Here is an 18,487-nt window from a genome sequence, read left to right as displayed (position 1 = left end):
GTAATACTGTAGGGAGAATCTAGGTGATTTTGTATGATGAAATTGAATGTTAGCAATTCCAGTCATGTAGTATTTCTCTTATTAAAGGTAACAGTATACGGTCAGTATATCTGTTAATGGCATTTCGATAGACTGTCACTTCAATAATAAGAGTGACATGTCTATAGTTGAGGTGTCATTAGAAAATAATACTAGCTAAAATGCAGGTCTAGACCAGGCTAGAATTGGAAAATGATAATATTCACATTATTTTCAATCAAAGTTCATCTCAGCCTCATTTTTCTTCAGGTTTTTTTTTATAAATAAACAACTTCTTCAAGCATATAATAAAACTTAATATGAAAAAGTTCAATCATAAATGGCAATAGCAAAGTAAGGAAGAGATTTGAAAAGTACTCATCTGTCCTATGAAAATTCATCTTCAGAAGAAGTGCTTAATATCAATCTCTTTAGTCAAACTCACCTGGGATTTAGATGCTTGTAATACAGGTAAATTACCTAATGTTTTTGTTTTTCATCCAGTCTAAGCAATGAGCAACAACACAATGGCAATTAAAATATAGTTGGTGTTTAACAATTTCCTTTGCTAATTACTTCTATGAAGAATCACTCTTTCAAAGTGACATACAGATTATATAATTAATCTTAAAAGACATGAAAAGTAGCTAGATCTCTCAAGGGGTATTTATTTTAAAAGAACATCAATCATAAGTGAAATAAAATAGCCTTAAGTCTAATGCTTTTTCTTGGGTCTTATTTAAGAACTAGGGGGCATGGACCTAGTTTAGTAAAAGGTTAATATTGTCCTATTTTATGGACTTTTGGATAAATCACTGCTAGGTGTAATATTCTGAAAAGAAATATTTAGAGGTTTACTGAGATATTTGAAATCTACTTGAATACATTTTATTACTATCATAATTTTTAAACAATTAATTTGAATTTGTTGTACATAGGGGTTTCAACCTTGCAAGTCAGATTATGAGTACTGTGCATCTTGATAAATGTCACCCATTACATAATTATCCCACAACTTTCCTTATCCCATCCATTTGCTCATGTAAGGTAATTCAATTTTTCCAAAATGTATATTGAATATACTTGCTGTATTTGCTCCCATCTTTCCACTCTTTCCTGTATTTTTCTCTTTACTCTCTCCCACAGGTGAAACGTTTCATTTGTTAGTATTCATTTTGGTGAAGTTTGTTAGTTGTTCGTAGACTTTACACTGTTAATATAGTCCTGGTTTTTCTCTTAACCATTAATTCATTTTTATTAGTCCACCTGGGAATGCCTGAAAATTTTCTCTAAACACAAAGATGCTACAATTGAGTTCTCAAATATTGACCACTTCTGGCCATTTTCTGTATGTGGTGCTAGGGAATTGAACCCAGGGCTTCATGTATACAAGGCAAGCAAGCACTCTTGCCACTAGGCCATATTCCTAGCCCCTCATCTGATTCTTTTCTTAAAATGTATATGAAACAGATATTTTGGAAATCTGTTTTCATATTGTTGTATTCCAAGAGCAAGAATAATCCACAGAGGCACAACTTAAGGTCGGAAAAGGTTTTATTTACAAAGGGGTTTTATTTACAAAGGAACTTTATTTACAATCTAAAACCCGGAACCAGAGCAGCCTCCACTCCCAAATGCTAGCCTGTGACTACCTTGTCCTGGGTTAGTTACCTAGGAACCAGAACTGACATGACCTGACCTGACTTCTGAACCTCCACTCCTTAAACCTCAAACCACCTCAACCTTCAAACCTCCAAACCTCTAGAGGAGCAAGCAAGCTTCCTTCCTGCTCAGGCCTCAAGCCTCCCAACAGGCCTTAGACTTCAAGCTTCCTGGGAGACCTCAGTCTTCGGTCTCCTAAGCAAGCCTCAGGCTTCGGACTTCTGCACAGACCTTAGGCTCCAGGCTTCTCTCAGCTCAGCTCTCTGTATGGCTGGCTCTTTGTCTATTTTCTCCACTATGCTCCACCTCTCTGTCTGGCTCTCTGTTTTTCTCTGCTGTGATCCACTGGCAGACACCACACGCTTCTTTCTCTGCCTCTCTCCTCTTCCTCTCTCTTCTTCTAGACTGGCAACCTATATATACACTCGGGCCTCTGAAGCCCCGGCCCCTCCAATTCCTAGACCACTTAGAAGTGCCACCATGGCTGTGATGCTGGTATAGAAAGGGACTTCCGAATCTGTCCCCCATCTAGTCGCTGAACCCACTTAGAAGTGCCACCATAGTGGCCTGGGGTAGGACTACCTAGGCTGACTGTCCCTTACTATTACACAGCCTAATGTCACCACCCTTCCTACAGTCTGTGGCAGTGACATGGCATGGGGCAGGATTTCTGGCCATGCTGCAGGTTATTACAAGCACAATACTATATTGTCATAACCCGAGGGGCCGGGAAGTCCCACCTCGGAAATTCTGCCCTGTGCCATGTCACTGCCTCAGACCTTAGGATGGGGCGTGCCATTAGGCTGTGTCAGATGTGAGGGAGGGGTAGCCTAGGAAGTCCCGCCCATGCTGGCGTCACAGCTAAGGTGGCACTTCCCAGTGGGTCCAACAACTGAAGGGGGTGGGGTTTCAGGAGCCCTGGGTTTATATATAGGCTGCATATTTGGATGTAAAGAGAGGAGGGGCAATGCGAGAAACAGACAGTGCTTTCAGGTAGAGCGGAGCCTAGCCAGGCTAGCAGAGAGAAGAAATTGGGCAGGGACTACACAGCGGAGTTGAGCTAAACTGAGCAGAGCAAAGTAGAGCTGAGCAGAGTCTGAGGCCTATGGGAGAGTCTGAAGCCTTAGGCCTGCAGAGGAGCCTGGAGCCTGAGGCCCAAGGAATCCAAAGCTTGAGGCCTGCTGGGGAGCTTGAGGTCTGAGAAGAACCCTGAGGCCTAAGGCCTGCAGTTAAGCCTAAGGCCTGTAGGGGGGCCTGAGGAGAGGTGAGACCTGCAGGAAGGATGCTTGCTCCTATGGAGGTTTGGAGGTTGAGGTGGTTGAAGTTAAGAAATGGAGGTTCAGAGGTCAGGTCTGGTCTAGTTTCTGGGTATTTGGCCCAGGACAAGGCGGTCTCAGGCCAGCATTTGGAGGTAAAGTCTAATTTGGCTTTTGGTTTTAGGTTGTAAAGTTCCATTGTAAACAAAGTTCCTTTGTAAATAAAACCCTTCCCACTTTAAATTGTGCCTCCATGGATTATTCTTGCTCGTGGAATACAGCAGTGCTGAGTGGTAAGGAAAAAATTGTGAAAATAATACACTTGCTTATATACCATGTATATGATATACACAATATACCATATTATATAGGATAGTTTAATGGCAAAAGTACATATTTAAATGAATAATTATATTAATGTAACTGTAGTAGGATTGTCTCAAATATAATAGGAGTAAAAAATATATCATGCCCTACTGGAAATGGAGGCATTCTTCACTGAGGAGTTGTACCTAAATAAAATACATTTTCATTTGATATACTATGCCAAATAAATATGGTTTTGAAATGCTGAAACATAAAATAACAGGACTCAATTTTGCACTTAAAGAGTTTATGATTTAGGTAAAGTAAAAGAACAAATAAACATGAAAATTTTATTTAGAAGACTTACAAATTAAGATTTTTGTCAGTGACAGGACATGACACACCAAACTGAACTGTAAAATTGACCAGAACTTAAAACTTTGTCTCTTTTAAAAATGTCTCATAGCTTTGAAGAAGAACAAAATATCAGCCTATGACTTGTCTGTTAGCACTCAAAGCTATAACTTTATTTCAAAATGCAATTTGTTTGAATCCAGGTCTCAAAGGTCTGATCTCAACAACTACGAATTATGTTTCAAGAGACAGAGATTTACAACCTAAAGTTTCCACCAAGAAAATGAAAACACCAAACACGAATCAATGAGAGATAAAAAGAGATATTACTGAAAATATTTTTCGGGCTGGGAATATGGCCTAGTGGTAAAAGTGCTTGTCTCGTATACATGAAGCCCTGGGTTCGATTCCTCAGTACCACATATATATAAAAAGCCAGAGGTGGCACTGTGGCTCAAGTGGCAGAGTTCTAGCCTTGAGCAAAAAGAGGCCAGGGACAGTGCTCAGGCCCTGAGTTCAAGCCCCATTACTGGCAAAAAAAAAAAAAAAAAAGAAAATATTTTTCTCTAAGCAATGTGAGCACCAGACACAGACACAAAGGCATGTTTAAGTATATCATTAAATATTTTAAGCATAGTTAATGATTGTATGATGAAGTCAGTTATTATGAAATTTGACCCAATATTTGAAAAATTGAGACATGTGGAACTAATGAAGAAGTCAATGTATACAAAATTAATGTATACAAGGCATTATAATAACAGGAAACAATTTGAAAAGAAAAAGTAGGACACACAACAGTGGAGCACACATGTTTCAAGCTTATAAATACAGCTACTCAGGAGCATCCACTCAGGAGGCTGAGATCTGCAGATCTACATCAGAAGCCAGCCCAGGCAGGAAAGTTTATGAAACTCTTATCTGCAATTAACAACCAAAAATGCCAAAAGTAGAACAATGGCTCAAGTGGTAAAGCGCTATCCTTGAGGGGAAAAAAAAAGTTCAGGGACATCACCCAAGCTTTGAGTTCATGTTTCAGGACTGACACAACTGCAAAAAATCATAAAGCATTGTAAGGAAACAAAGGGAAAAGCATCAGAATATAATATATATCAGTCCAAGTCTTGAAAGCATAGAAACCAATGTTTGGATGGAATTCATTTTGAAAAGTGTGGTATCTCTCTTCCACTAAAGTCTTTAAATATTTTAAAAGTCTTTAAAGTTATACAGTACGGATTAACTATTAGAACTCCACTGGTACTCTTAACAGACTAAAGCTTCAGAGCAAAGTTTTTCTTAAATAGAACTTGTAGAGAGTTTTGCTTTCTAAGTGTTATAATAATGAGAGAGGGAAAGTGAGAGAAGAAAATAAGAACCAGTCTTAATTTCCTCAGTACACATTTTATTTCTCAAATTTGTGTTATATGTTACTGAACTTCTAAAATGTGAACATTTCTGCAGACTATCAACTTAGAATAAAAGTATAATTATATCTGAATCTCCTTCCTATAAGCTGTTCTACTACTTAATTATTTTAAGATCTTTAGTTTTTCCATGAGGTAATAGAACAATGAACGTTAAGAGCTAAGCATTCAGGAGAGAGTATAAATTCCTGAAAATACACATAAGCATGCACAGTAGGTTAACAGGAAACATGATAAATAAATATATTTCACAATTTTGAGGATAGAGAAATGTGCCTAGGACAATGGGACCCATGTGGTAGGGAACACTGATGGTTAAGAAAAACATATACTGAAAAATGTTGTATGATATTGTTATCTTCATCATAATAATCATCATCATTATCATTATCTTTAAGTAGTTGTACAAACAAGTTGCCACTCAACAATATGTCTTGATCAAGGTCACCCATTTCATCATGCTCACTGGTTTCTTCTGATTCAACTCCTTCCTTCACTTTTCTTATTTTTGCAGGATGCCTTGAATTTTTGATTGCATGGTGATTCTTAACAGGGTACATGCCTTGCGGCAAGTACAGAGACTAACAAGACTGTAAAGAAGCTCAGCAATAATGCAAATATAGAAAACATCACAAGAATTGTATTCATTAATACTTATGTAATGGTAATCCTCTATATCACAATTATTATAAAAATACATAATATAAAATAAAAATAAGTCAAGCATTATTTCATGTTTAGAAGAGTTTTGTGATCTACTACAGGTCACTTTAGAATGGAGGGAGAATAACCAGGAGGAAAGGAGTTAAGTTTAAGGCTGATAACACAAACTTCTCATAAATTCTACAGACTTAAGGATTTCTTTAGACTCTTTTGCCAAGGAAACAGAATTTGTGAATGTATATTTACAGATTATTCTGTTGTAAAGTGGTGAGTGGACTATAGGATCCTTCAACTTAGAATTTGGAGGGCAGGCTATTTCAGAAGAACATATGAACAATGTTTAGACCTTAAACTAAGACAGAAGTAGAATAGTATAGACACAGCTACTCAAATAATTTATAGATATATTTGTTTATATAACAATGAATCATTTAATTATATAAAAAGTATATATGTTATGTCTCTTTATAACATGGACATAATAAAGATGGGGGCTTCATATTTTATACTTGAACATTTTCCTACCTTTAAAAGATGTAAATAGTAATAAAATAGGAATAACTATTTTTTTTTTTTTTTTGGCCAGTCCTGGGCCTTGGACTCAGGGCCTAAGCACTGTCCCTGGCTTCTTCCCGCTCAAGGCTAGCACTCTGCCACTTGAGCCACAGCGCCGCTTCTGGCCGTTTTCTGTATATGTGGTGCTGGGGAATCGAACCTAGGGCCTCGGGTATACCGAGGCAGGCACTCTTGCCACTAGGCTATATCCCCAGCCCAGGAATAACTATTTGATTATGAAATCAATTAAAATAATGTCTCAGGCACAGACATTAACTATTAATAAATATAATTACATTACTGATTCAAAAATGCATGGTTTTTCCGAGTCAATTTTGTCTTTGAAAAAGTGTTGTTTTTTTTTTATTTCCTGCCAGTCAACACTGAAACACCCAGCATGAAATAGTATTATAGCACCAAATATTTTTACAAGTTTACAAAGTTTCATAGAAGTACAACAGCAGAGTACAGTGAGAGAAATCATTTCACGTAACTAAAAAACTGAAGTGTTTATTACTAACAGGTATTCACAACTTTCATATTTTTGGAGGCTCATGTAGGATAAGTGGGGCATATTACAGGAAAAATAAAGAACTCTCTTAGCTTTACAGTTTAAGCATAAATAAGTAACAAACAATTTCATCATTATATGAGTAAATGATGTGCATTGTTTATATATTGTCTCTCTGGTGATATGAGCCATCAGGGGATGAAAACTGGATGATGTTAAAATTCCAATAGTATCAGTAACTCAGTAGGGAAATTCTATTAGTGAATTTATTATTTCACTAATTTTCGTAGGAATATTTACAAGTACAATTATATTTGATTAATAAAATTAAACATGATAAAATATTCAGAAATTTACTGATTTTTTGGAAACATTAGAATTTGCAAGAAATCAGATATGACAAAAGTTATTGCGTTTGGTAAGTGTAAAATATGAAAATAAATTTAGAAATATCTAGACATTGCTTAGAACAACCAGTATAAAAGATAAGGAGGAACATTTATCATGAAAAGAGATTGAGTAACCTGGCTCTAGTGTCTCCCACCTGTAATGATAGCCACTCAGGAAGCTGAGATCTGAGGAACGGTTCAAAACCAGTTTCTGCAGGAAAACCACAAGTGGAATTGTGGCTCAAAGTAGTAGAGTGCTATCCTTGAGGAAAAGTCCCTAATGACAGTGCCCAGGCAGAGTGCCCAGACATTGATTTTAAGCCCAATGGAGCAACAACAAAGAGAGGGAGAGAGAGAGAGAAAGACAGAGAAAGAGACAAAGAGAGGGATATACAAGTTTTTACTCCTCACTACAATAGCAAAATCAGACATTTTCCCTAGATTTTCTTAAATTTTATACATCAGTTTCAAAATATTTCATGGTACACTATAAAATAGACTTACACTCTCGTTATAAACTATTCATACTTACAGTATGATTAAAATATTTTACAGATGTTCTTAGCCTAGCTCACGTTACCATTGTCAATTATAGTTATAAATTTGACATTAGGTGCATTAACTTAAAAAAGGTGAATGTTGAAGATTTTGAGAAAAAAGGAAGAATAAATTTTGCATTACTGTAGTTAAAAATATGCTCAATTAGTTTCCCCGAGTGGCTTATCAAAACAAATCACCTGAAAAGTAAATAGGATATAATACACAAACTGTTGTATGCAGAAAACTTATTTGAGCATTTAATGTATATATCTATGATCTTCAATTTTTTCAAAGATATATTTTATTCTTACCTTGGAATAAAAAACTTTTTTGATACCCACTAATAAGTGGATTGTTTTCTTGTTAGAGGTACTCTTTGCCAAGATTACCAAGGAGAGTCTGCTTTGCTTTTGAATCAGTGTACATTTCTTGTATGAGGGGCTTCATAGTGATATTGCCTCACATACATGCATAGCATTTTGAAAAAATGTATTCCTTCTAAATTATTTGAAGTGATTTAAAATATATGTACATATACATATTTAATTGTAATTTTATATACAGATTAAAACAGGTTATACTATATAATACACATAAAAACACATATGAACTTACTCTAATTATTTATATAAATCATGCATATGTTATATGTATTATTTAAATGTGTAAGTATAAAATATTATATGTTATATGTAAACTCGAGTATAAAAACCTTTAGTTTGGACCTATAGTTGTAGGTTACTGGCAAAGTGTTTTCATTTATCAGTTAAAAATAAGTGAATGAATTATTGAGACAAGTAGGACCAAATTCCAAAATATGGGATTACTAGCACATATCTATCATAATGCAGTCAATATTTTTCAGACAAAACAGCTAAGCCAACTAGAATTATATTATTGTCTAAGAATAAGGTCTTGTTTCTTTTGACAATTATTGACATATAAAGAATCATAACTAAATCAAGGTAAGTCATGACCAAAGATACCTAAAATCTTAAAAGTTATCATTAGCACGCAATACAACAACACAAATGTATCACTGGATAAATGTTTTCCAATATCACATTGAATCTTACAGTATAAAATTTGTGTCATTTAGTCTGTATTTGAAAGTACTCAAAGGTAAAGTAATTACCATAATTAAAGGGAATTACACACACACACATACAAATACACAAACATATGAAATTTAAGAGTAATAGGGAGCCTTTCACACACATATGTACATGTGTATATATATATACACACACATATGTGCATACACACATATACATACACATGAACTTTAAAAATTAATTTACAAATTTGTAATATAAATAAGTAATATCTGTGTAGTAGTGTATTTTTTATAGATTTTTATTTTGCACATGTATTTTTACACATCCTTTCTGAAAAACAGTATTTTACATAAAAATATGATGTGAAAACTTGTATCTATCTATGAATATACACATTTAGCAATGTGAAATCTAAACAACTGGGGAAAATCACAATTTTTTTCTTGAAACCGGGTAATGTAGCTGTAGCTATTAGTAAAATTGCTACAGTAAAACTTGAAATTTGAGTTGTTGCTGTTACTATGATGTCAATAAAACAAAACTTACTCTAGTAAATGTATTTAAGTTGAACAAATTTCACAGCATCTAACATGTAATTAAAGTTAGTGTATATCATCAAAATAATGTATTAATTATTTGCAAAGTTATACTTCAGCTGATTTATTATTTTGAATTCCTTGGCCAAAGTTTCAAGGCTAGCTTTACATAATCTTTAGACTAGGATTTTTTTTTTTTTTGTGACCAGGCTTTGATATGAATTGTGGAAGCAATTTCCAATACTAATAAAATGTTCATACATTAATACATTGGAAAGTACAGTATTTAAGTTAATCCTTTATAAATATAACTTAATACTTATAATAAATATAAGTTAAAACTTTCTGAGAATAAACCTCAGCACATTATTGTAGAGAATTTCAACAAAAGACATACTCACATCTTATTTGTAAATAAATGAATTAAAATTTTAATGTGTAAAAAGACATTTCAATACTAGCACCTTTAGCCTATCAGGGGCAATGATTTTGAAAATGTTTTACTCTATCTGTGAGTGTAATCATATTTAAGATGAGGTTCAGCAATATTAAGATTGAAGGGGTATGTGGATTTAAAACTGAAAAAGCAATCCTTTTAAACATCTATTTCTGTAAAACTTCAAAAGCTAATAGAACCTAAACAGTGTAATAATGGCTTAGGAAAGAAAAGACAAAATGTAAAGATTTTCAAGGAGTCACACATATGGTTTGTGTAACTTATATAATTCTCAGCCTGGATAGAGGCTGATTATATGCCCAATTAAAAATAAATTGATAAAGTTTTCTTTATTTCCAGAATTACCTAACAACTTCTGTAATAGACACTGGGGAAATAAGCAAGGAGGATTTGGTGTTTATTCTTGAGCAATGCACAGATTTATGGTGCTGCAAAAAAGAGGAAGAGCATTGCTGCTACTTTGCTTGCAATGCATCGGAAGAGAAGACTTCCCCATGGGCTTCGGGAAGTTTCATAATGCTAACTGAACCTATTTTTAAGTCCCTTGGAATTTAAATAGGCCTATAGGAAGCAAAACTCTTTTGCTCTTCTATTTTTTTTCCTATTTACCAGTTGATGTAATCATTTCTTTCCCTTTTAACTAGAGCTGAAAGATATGGATGGGAGAAGATGAATAAGAATTGGGAAGAAAACAAGACATTTCAAATACTACTTGATTTGATCTATTTTAGTTTTAGGCCTTAAATCTACTGACTTTTGCGCTCAATAGAAAAGTTGTTTTGGGGTCTGCATAGTGGAATTATTCCCTAGTAATAACTTCTTTTTGTATAGATTTTTTCTCTATGCAAGCACATCTCAGAAAATGTCCCAAGTGTCAGGCAGACATTTAAGGACAAGATTAGAAGGCATATAGCAAAAATGAGGTGTATAGTTGTGTGTATGAAAGTGCCACTCAGGTTAGGAGACACTATGTTAATGATATGTCAGTCCGTAGAAGCTCAGTGAAAGGGCTGATGTCTGTATAATCCATCATAAGTGTCAAAACTTGCTCTGTGATAACACATCTAAGTTCACCTGCTGGTAATACATTGGTTCCTTAAGCAAATTGCTATAGATATGACTTAGGGGATAAAGCGAAGGAATAATCTATCAATTGATTTAGTGAGCATACAGTTTCATGATACATTACTCTGGAATTTGTTTGTCTCTGTATTTTTCAGAGACATAGTAAACCTATTCATCCACAAAATAGAAGATAAGTCAGTTATTCCACATCTGACCCTAGTAACTCTGGAGAATACACTGTAAGAGCTCTTGGGAATCACTGTTTTTATTTTCACTCTTCATATGACCTTTTATACCTAGTATAAGCAGGATTTGATCTATAACTTTTATAGAATTTTTCCATGATCAAAGTAACTAATGACTTTGACATTAACAAACCTTATTCTCAATTATCAGTTTCTAGCTTTTCTACATTTTCAACAAAATTGGAAAATTTCTCAGAATTTTACTATTGTACATTGTTCTTGAAAACACATACCTCAGTGTCTCTTAATGTCTCACAAGTTCATTAGTAGTTACCTCTTTAATTTTGGTGGGATTCAGTACCTCCAGCTCATCTCTGAATGTTGATGTACAATAGTATATAGGATCTCTTTGTTTTTATATCTGCAGTTGTTTCCTAGGTTTTTTTTTTATCTTAATGTCAAGTGCTTAACAATAACCTCTATATTGACATTTCCCTAGTTTATATTTTTCTCCTGACTATATTCCTAATCTCAAATTAATATAACTCATTTGCATTTGCTATTTTTAATTGGATCCTGAAATAGGAACATACATTCAAATAAATCAAAACTGGACCTTATTTGTATGACACCTCACAGACAAAACACTATGATTGCTCTCCATTTGAAAAGCAGCCCCATTACTGCGCACAGTGGTTAATACTTTTGTCTTGATTTTACTAGTTGCTTTCATTATATAGGCCTTATATATAAAAGCTCCATGAATTCTCACAGATTCTAAATGTAAGATATTCTAATAAAAGCTCACAAAAGCTCATAGATTAGTAATCTAAAATATTTTTAAGATAAAGATAATTTTTTTTCTTTTTATTGTCAAAATAATGTACAGAGGGGTGACAGTTACATACATAAAGCAGTGAGTACATTTCTTATCAAACTTGTTACCTCCTTCTTCATTTATCTCCCATCTTGCACCCCTTCTGGGTTCCCTCCTCTCCCTCCCCAGAGTTGTACAGTTGGTTTACAGCATATGGTCTTGTAAGAATTGCTGTTGCATTGGTTCGCCTTTTACTCTTTGTCTCTCCATTTTGGTGGTCTCCTTCCCTAGTACACATAAACATACATAGATGAGTAGATCAAGAAAATGTGGTACATATACACAATGGAGTCCTATGCTTCTATCAGAAAGAATTACTTGTCTCCATTTGTGTGGAAATGGAAAACTTGGAAAAATTCATACTAAGTGAAGTGAGCCAGACCCAAAGAAAAGTAAACTCCATGATTTCACTCAGTGGAAAAAGGAATTGTCTAGGATAGTCCTACCAGAGGAGCACAATAGCTCAATAGCAATGTACATATGATCATATAAGTTGATTACAAGCAAAATGAACCACAAAATTTGGAAATAAGTGGTTTATCTAATCTAAGATATTTTATTTTTTTTTTCAAATTTTTATTATCAAACTGATGTACAGAGAGGTTACAGTTTCATACGTTAGGCATTGGATACATTTCGTGTACTGTTTGTTACCTTGTCCCTCATGCCCCCCTCCCTCCCCCCTTTCCCTCCCCCCCAGGTGTTCAGTTCACTTACACCAAACAGTTTTGCAAGTATTGCTTTTGTAGTTGTTTCTCTTTTTTTACCCTGTGTCTCTCAAATTTGGTATTCCCTTTGTATTTCCTACTTCCAATACCAGTATACACAGTTTCCAATATACTCAGATAAGATTACAGAGATAGTGTAGGTACAACCACAGGAAGGTGATACAAGAACATCATCAATAATAGAAACTACACATACACATAGGACGTTGAAAGTAGTTACAACTGTGATATAACAATTGTTTCCATAACATGGAGTTCATTTCACTTAGCATCATCTTATGTGTTCATAAGGCTATAGCTATTGGGCCTTGTGATGCTCTGCTATGGCTTGCCTAAACCTGTACTAATTATTCCCAATAAGGGAGGCCATAGAGTCCATGTTTCTTTGGGTCTGGCTCACTTCACTTAGTATAACTTTTTCGAAGTCCTTCCATTTCCTTGCAAATGGAACAATGTCATTCTTTCTGATAGAGGCATAAAATTCCATTGTGTATGTGTACCATATTTTCCTGATCCATTTGTCTATGGAGGGGCATCTGGGTTGGTTCCAGATTTTCGCTATGACAAATTGTGCTGCGATGAACATTGTTGTGCTGGTGGCATTACTGTGATTTTGTTTGTGGTCTTTTGGATAGATATCCAAAAGTGGGGCTGCTGGGTCATAGGGGAGTTCTATATTGAGCCTTCTGAGGAATCTCATACTGATTGCCAGAGTGGCTAAACCAGTTTACATTACCACCAACAATGAAGTAGGGTTCCCTTTTGGCCACATCCCCTCCAACAATTGTTATTATTAGTTTTCTTGATATATGACATTCTTTCTGGGGTGAGGTGGAATCTCAATGTTGTTTTGATTTGCATTTCCTTTATGGCCAGTGATGTAGAGCATTTTTTCTTATGTCTCTTGGCCATTCTCATTTCCTCATCAGAGAAGTTTCTTTGTAAGTCTTTAGCCCACTTGATGAGGGGGCTCTTGGTTCTTTGCGGTTTTGTTTTGGAAGAAGGTAATTTTTTTAGTTCTGCATATATTTTAGAGATGAAGCCTTTGTCTGTTGAATGTCTGGTAAAGATTTTCTCCCAGTCTGTGGGCTTTCTGTTTATCTTACGAGCTATGTCCTTTGCCGTGCAGAAGCTCTGCAGTTTGATGCAGTCTCATTTGTCCAACCTTTCTTTGATTTGTAGCCTTTCAGGGTCTTTGTTAAGGAAGTTCTGTCCTGTGCCAAGGAGCCCAAGTGTTTCTCCTACTTCTTCCTTTATTGTTTTCAGGGTGCCTGTTTTGATTTCAAGGTCTTTAATCCATTTGGAATTGATTTTGGTGCAGGGTGATATATAAGGATCTAGTTTTAGTTTGTTGCATGTGTTGAGCCAGTTTTGCCAGCACCACTTGTTAAAGAGGCTATGTTTCTTCCATACTATTGTTTTAGCTCCTTTATCAAAGATTAAGTAGGCGTAGTTCTGTGGGTTCAATTCTGGGTCTTCAATTCTGTTCCATCGTTCTTCAGGCCTGTTCCTGTGCCAATACCAAGCTATTTTTATTACTATAGCTTTATAATACAGCTTGAAGTTGGGTATTGTAATTCCTCCAGCACTGTTCTTTCTGCTTAGGAGTGTTTTTGCTATTCTAGGTCTTTTATTGTTCCATATGAATTTCTGGATTGCTTCCTCTATTTCATTAAAGAATGGTGTTGGGATAGCATTGAATTTGTAGATAGCCTTTGGCAATATTGCCATTTTGATAATATTAATCCTCCCAATCCAGGAGCATGGGAGGTTTTTCCATTTTCTTAGTTCTGACTTAATTTCATTTTTCAAGCTTTTAAAGTTCTCATCAAAGAGGTCTTTCACTTCTTTGGTTAAGGTTTTTCCTAGCTATTTTATGTTTTTGGGGGTTATTGCAAAAGGAGTTGCTTTGCTGATTTCAGCCTTGGTCTTCAGGTTGTTAGCATAGAGAAAGGCCATTGATTTTTGAAGGTTTATTTTTTATTTATTTATTTTTTTTGGCCAGTCCTGGGCCTTGGACTCAGGGACTGAGCACTGTCCCTGGCTTCTTCCCGCTCAAGGCTAGCATTCTGCCACTTGAGCCACAGCGCCGCTTCTGGCCGTTTTCTGTATATGTGGTGCTGGGGAATCGAACCTAGGGCCTCGTGTATCCGAGGCAGGCACTCTTGCCACTGGGCTATATCCCCAGCCCTGAAGGTTTATTTTATATCCTGCAACTTTGCCAAAGTTTTGGATCAGCTCTAGTAACTTGGGGGTAGAGTCTATGGGATTCTTTAGGTATAGGATCATGTCATCTGCGAAGAGAGAAAGTTTAACTTCATCTTTTCCTATTTGGATCCCCTTTATATTCTCTTCTTGCCTAATTGCTCTGGCTAGGAATTCTAGTACTATGTTGAAGAGCAGGGGAGAGAGTGGACATCCCTGCCTTGTTCCTGATTTTAAAGGGAATGGCTTTAGTTTTTCACCATTTTAATCTAAGATATTTTAAATTCAAGCACTACTAACATCCTACTCAAGTTTTTACCTTCTTTCTAAATAATGCATTTAAAAACCTTCAAAATTATTTTCCTGTTTCTGTTCCTCCATTCTACAAACTTTTTTCTATATCTTAGCAACATAGATCCTAGTGAAGAGAAATGAATTTAGACATGGATTTTATTCTTTTCACAAAATTAACTCAATGTGTCTTATCTTCCTGAATGAAAAAACAAACAAACAAACCGAAACTGTGTCTTTCAGATAATGACATAGATTACTATTACACATGACTTAGGACTTGGAAAGCTGAGTTTTTCAACATATTGTGATAAATATAATCTAGGTAAAAATACTTGTAGTCAAACTCTGTTCTAACTAAACCTCTGCTCTGGGAAAGACAATATTGAGTAAATGAAAACATAAACTTGGTGAAGAAATTGTCTCCTTGTTATTTATTCAAATAGTTAAAATTTTACACATGTGCAAAACATTTTTGTAACAAAAACAAACATGGAGGTAGCCTGGATGTTACCGAGTAGTTAAATGAATAAGCAAATTCGTACACCTGAAAAAAAAATTCAATGATGAAAAGTGATATATGAAGCAATAAAAAAAGCAAGTATTCCAATTTACTCTGTTGAATTGGTGTTGTGCCAAAATTATTGGCCATATTGGTTTAGAAATATTAAACTTTATATTTTATATATATATATATATATATATATATATATATATATATATATATATGGTCTTATGGTTGATGACAAAAACTAACTAAGCATGAAAGGGAAGGAAAAATCGTATATTGTTCTTAATGATATGATTACAACTCTATATTTTATTAGAAAGAAATCCTAGAAGCTACAGAAACAATAAAATGTGGTTACTGGGAACTGAACAGAGCTCTTTTTTTCATTGTTTCTTTTTTAATTTTTTTGTTGTTTTTTATTGTCAAGCTGTAGTACAGAGATTAGGTAGTGAGCTCATTTCTTTTCCAACTTGATAGCCCCTCCTTCATTTTTCTCTCATTTTCCCTCCTCCCCGACTCTCCCCGCCCCTCCCGTCCCCCCCCCCCCCCCCCCCGGCAGTTTTATTGTTAGTTTACAACACATTGTCTCATAAGTATTGCTATTGTATTGCTTTGCCATTTACCCTTTGTCTCACGATTTAATGTTCCCCTTCCCTTCCCTTCCTCAATTCAGGCAGACATATATAAAATACCCAGGGTACCAGAATCAAATACAGTAACAACAGAGGCTAAATCATAGGGAAGATCAAAAAAAAAAAAAAGACAAATAATTTCATATTGTACATTGAAAATAATGATCACAATGATAAACTACTTGCTTTCAGTTTTTGGAGGTCATTTCTCTTAGTTTCTCCTTATGTGATCATATGTACACAGCTATGGAGCTATTGTGATTATCAGCTAGGACTATCCTAGACATATCATAAGTATCACCAATAAGGGATACCATACAGTTTATGTTTCTTTGGGTCTGGCTTATTTCATTTAGTATGATTTTTTTTCTAAGTCTTTCCAGTTTCTTTTTGAATGGAGCAATGTCATTCTCTCTGATTAAAGCATAGAATTCCATTGTGTATATATACCATAATATCTGACCCCAAAATATCACAAGCAAGGTCAAACTAAAGCTACCAGCACAAACATGTTTGTTAGCAGCATTATTTACCATCGCTAAAATATGGAACAGACCTTACTTTTTCTTTTCTTTTTTTTTTTTTTTTTTTTTTTGGCAAGTCCTGGAGCTTGGACTCAGGGCCTGAGCACTAATTCCCTGGCTTCTTTTTCTTAAGGCTAGCACTCTGCCACTTGAGCCATAGCGCCACTTCTGACCGTTTTCGGTATATGTGGCGCTGGGGAATCGAACCCAGGGCTTCATGTATAGGAGGCAAGCACTCTAGCCACTAGGCCATATCCCAAGCCCCAGACCTTACTTTTTCTAAACAAGTACTCTACCTCTTGAGTCACTCCACAGTCTCTTCTTCCTTTTCTTTTTCTTTTTAATGTGCATTTTTATTATCTTTAAATACTCGTACAAAGGAGCTGTCATTAACAAAGCAGTTTATGAATAAAATTCTTCTTGATCAACATTATGCCTTTTACCATTCTCACCCATCTCTAAATATTATAGAATCAGCAATTTAGATACTTCCAGAAAGTTATTTTTGGACATTTTAAGTGATTCTATAACAATACACAAGTTGGAAACATAAATCTCAATTTATCCATGACTGAACTTAAATAATATTCAAAATTTTAAAAATCCATAAACCATCATGTCTATTACATTAATGGCATTTCATTTTGTCAAATTCTTTTACAAGAACGAAATATCTGTACAGAGAAGAAGGTCATGTGCCAATAAAAGGTAAGCAGGCATTACAAAATACTACATGACAGTTTGTAGTCTTGACACACTCATGTCAAGAACAAATAATAAAATAGGGTAAACATAGTCAGAAATATTTTGTCTGACTTGCTGTGCTTCATCTTATATATTCATTTATCCTACTTCCTTCAGGGAAGTCCTTTTATCTTCATTCTTTTCAGTATCTCCTATCCCTACAACTCCTTATTCAAATGTGTTCTGAAACCCGCATCTTTTGGATTGTTTCTGACTGAAACCTTGACCAAAACTTTTTAGTTTTATCAACTAAGCTGAAATCAGCTTTGTAATTGGTCTAGAGGCTCTTTGAATTTTATATAACTATACCATCTTGAGTTTTAAAGAACTGTCTCAGCTTTGAATATAAAAAAATAAGTGAGTAGTAGTATTAGTCCACATCTTTTGTCGTTGAATAGAATAATGAAACTATTAGAAGTGTTTCAAGAAATGGGAATAAGATGGGTGAGGAAGGAGGAGAGGGTCAGTTTGATTGAAATTCATTGTATATATGGAAATGTCATAATAAAACCCCCATTGTACAACTAATTATGTTAATAAAATAATGATCCTTAATTTTCAAGCCAGTTACTGGTGACTCATGAGTGCATTCCTAGGTACTCAGGAGGCTGAGATCCAACTATTCATGCCGTTCTAGGCATTGTACTAAGCAACAGAATGTAATGGTGAGGACACCAATGGAGTTCTGGCTTTCTATTGTCTTGTATTCCAGTGAAATATGGTTGTGGCATTTGACTTATTAAAGAAATTGGTCTCATCAGCTGCATAAAAGAATGGACTTATAATTTTTGTGGTTTTATATTTGGCAATTTAAGTAAGTAATATTTCCCTTCATATATTAGAAAAAATTGACAACTATCATTGGTTGCAAGTAGCAATCGAATGCAATTAGATTTGCACTTTTTTTCAGCCTAAATAAGTCAACTAGCAAGGGAAACAGACTTGTAGGTCTTAGTTTTCTTGGTTTTGTTGTGATTGTTTTTAAGAACTGCATAG

Source organism: Perognathus longimembris, chromosome 11 (assembly GCF_023159225.1).
Source record: "Perognathus longimembris pacificus isolate PPM17 chromosome 11, ASM2315922v1, whole genome shotgun sequence".
NCBI lineage: Eukaryota > Metazoa > Chordata > Mammalia > Rodentia > Heteromyidae > Perognathus > Perognathus longimembris.
The sequence above is the reverse complement of the archived record's forward strand: the minus strand, read 5'-3'. Positions refer to the sequence as shown.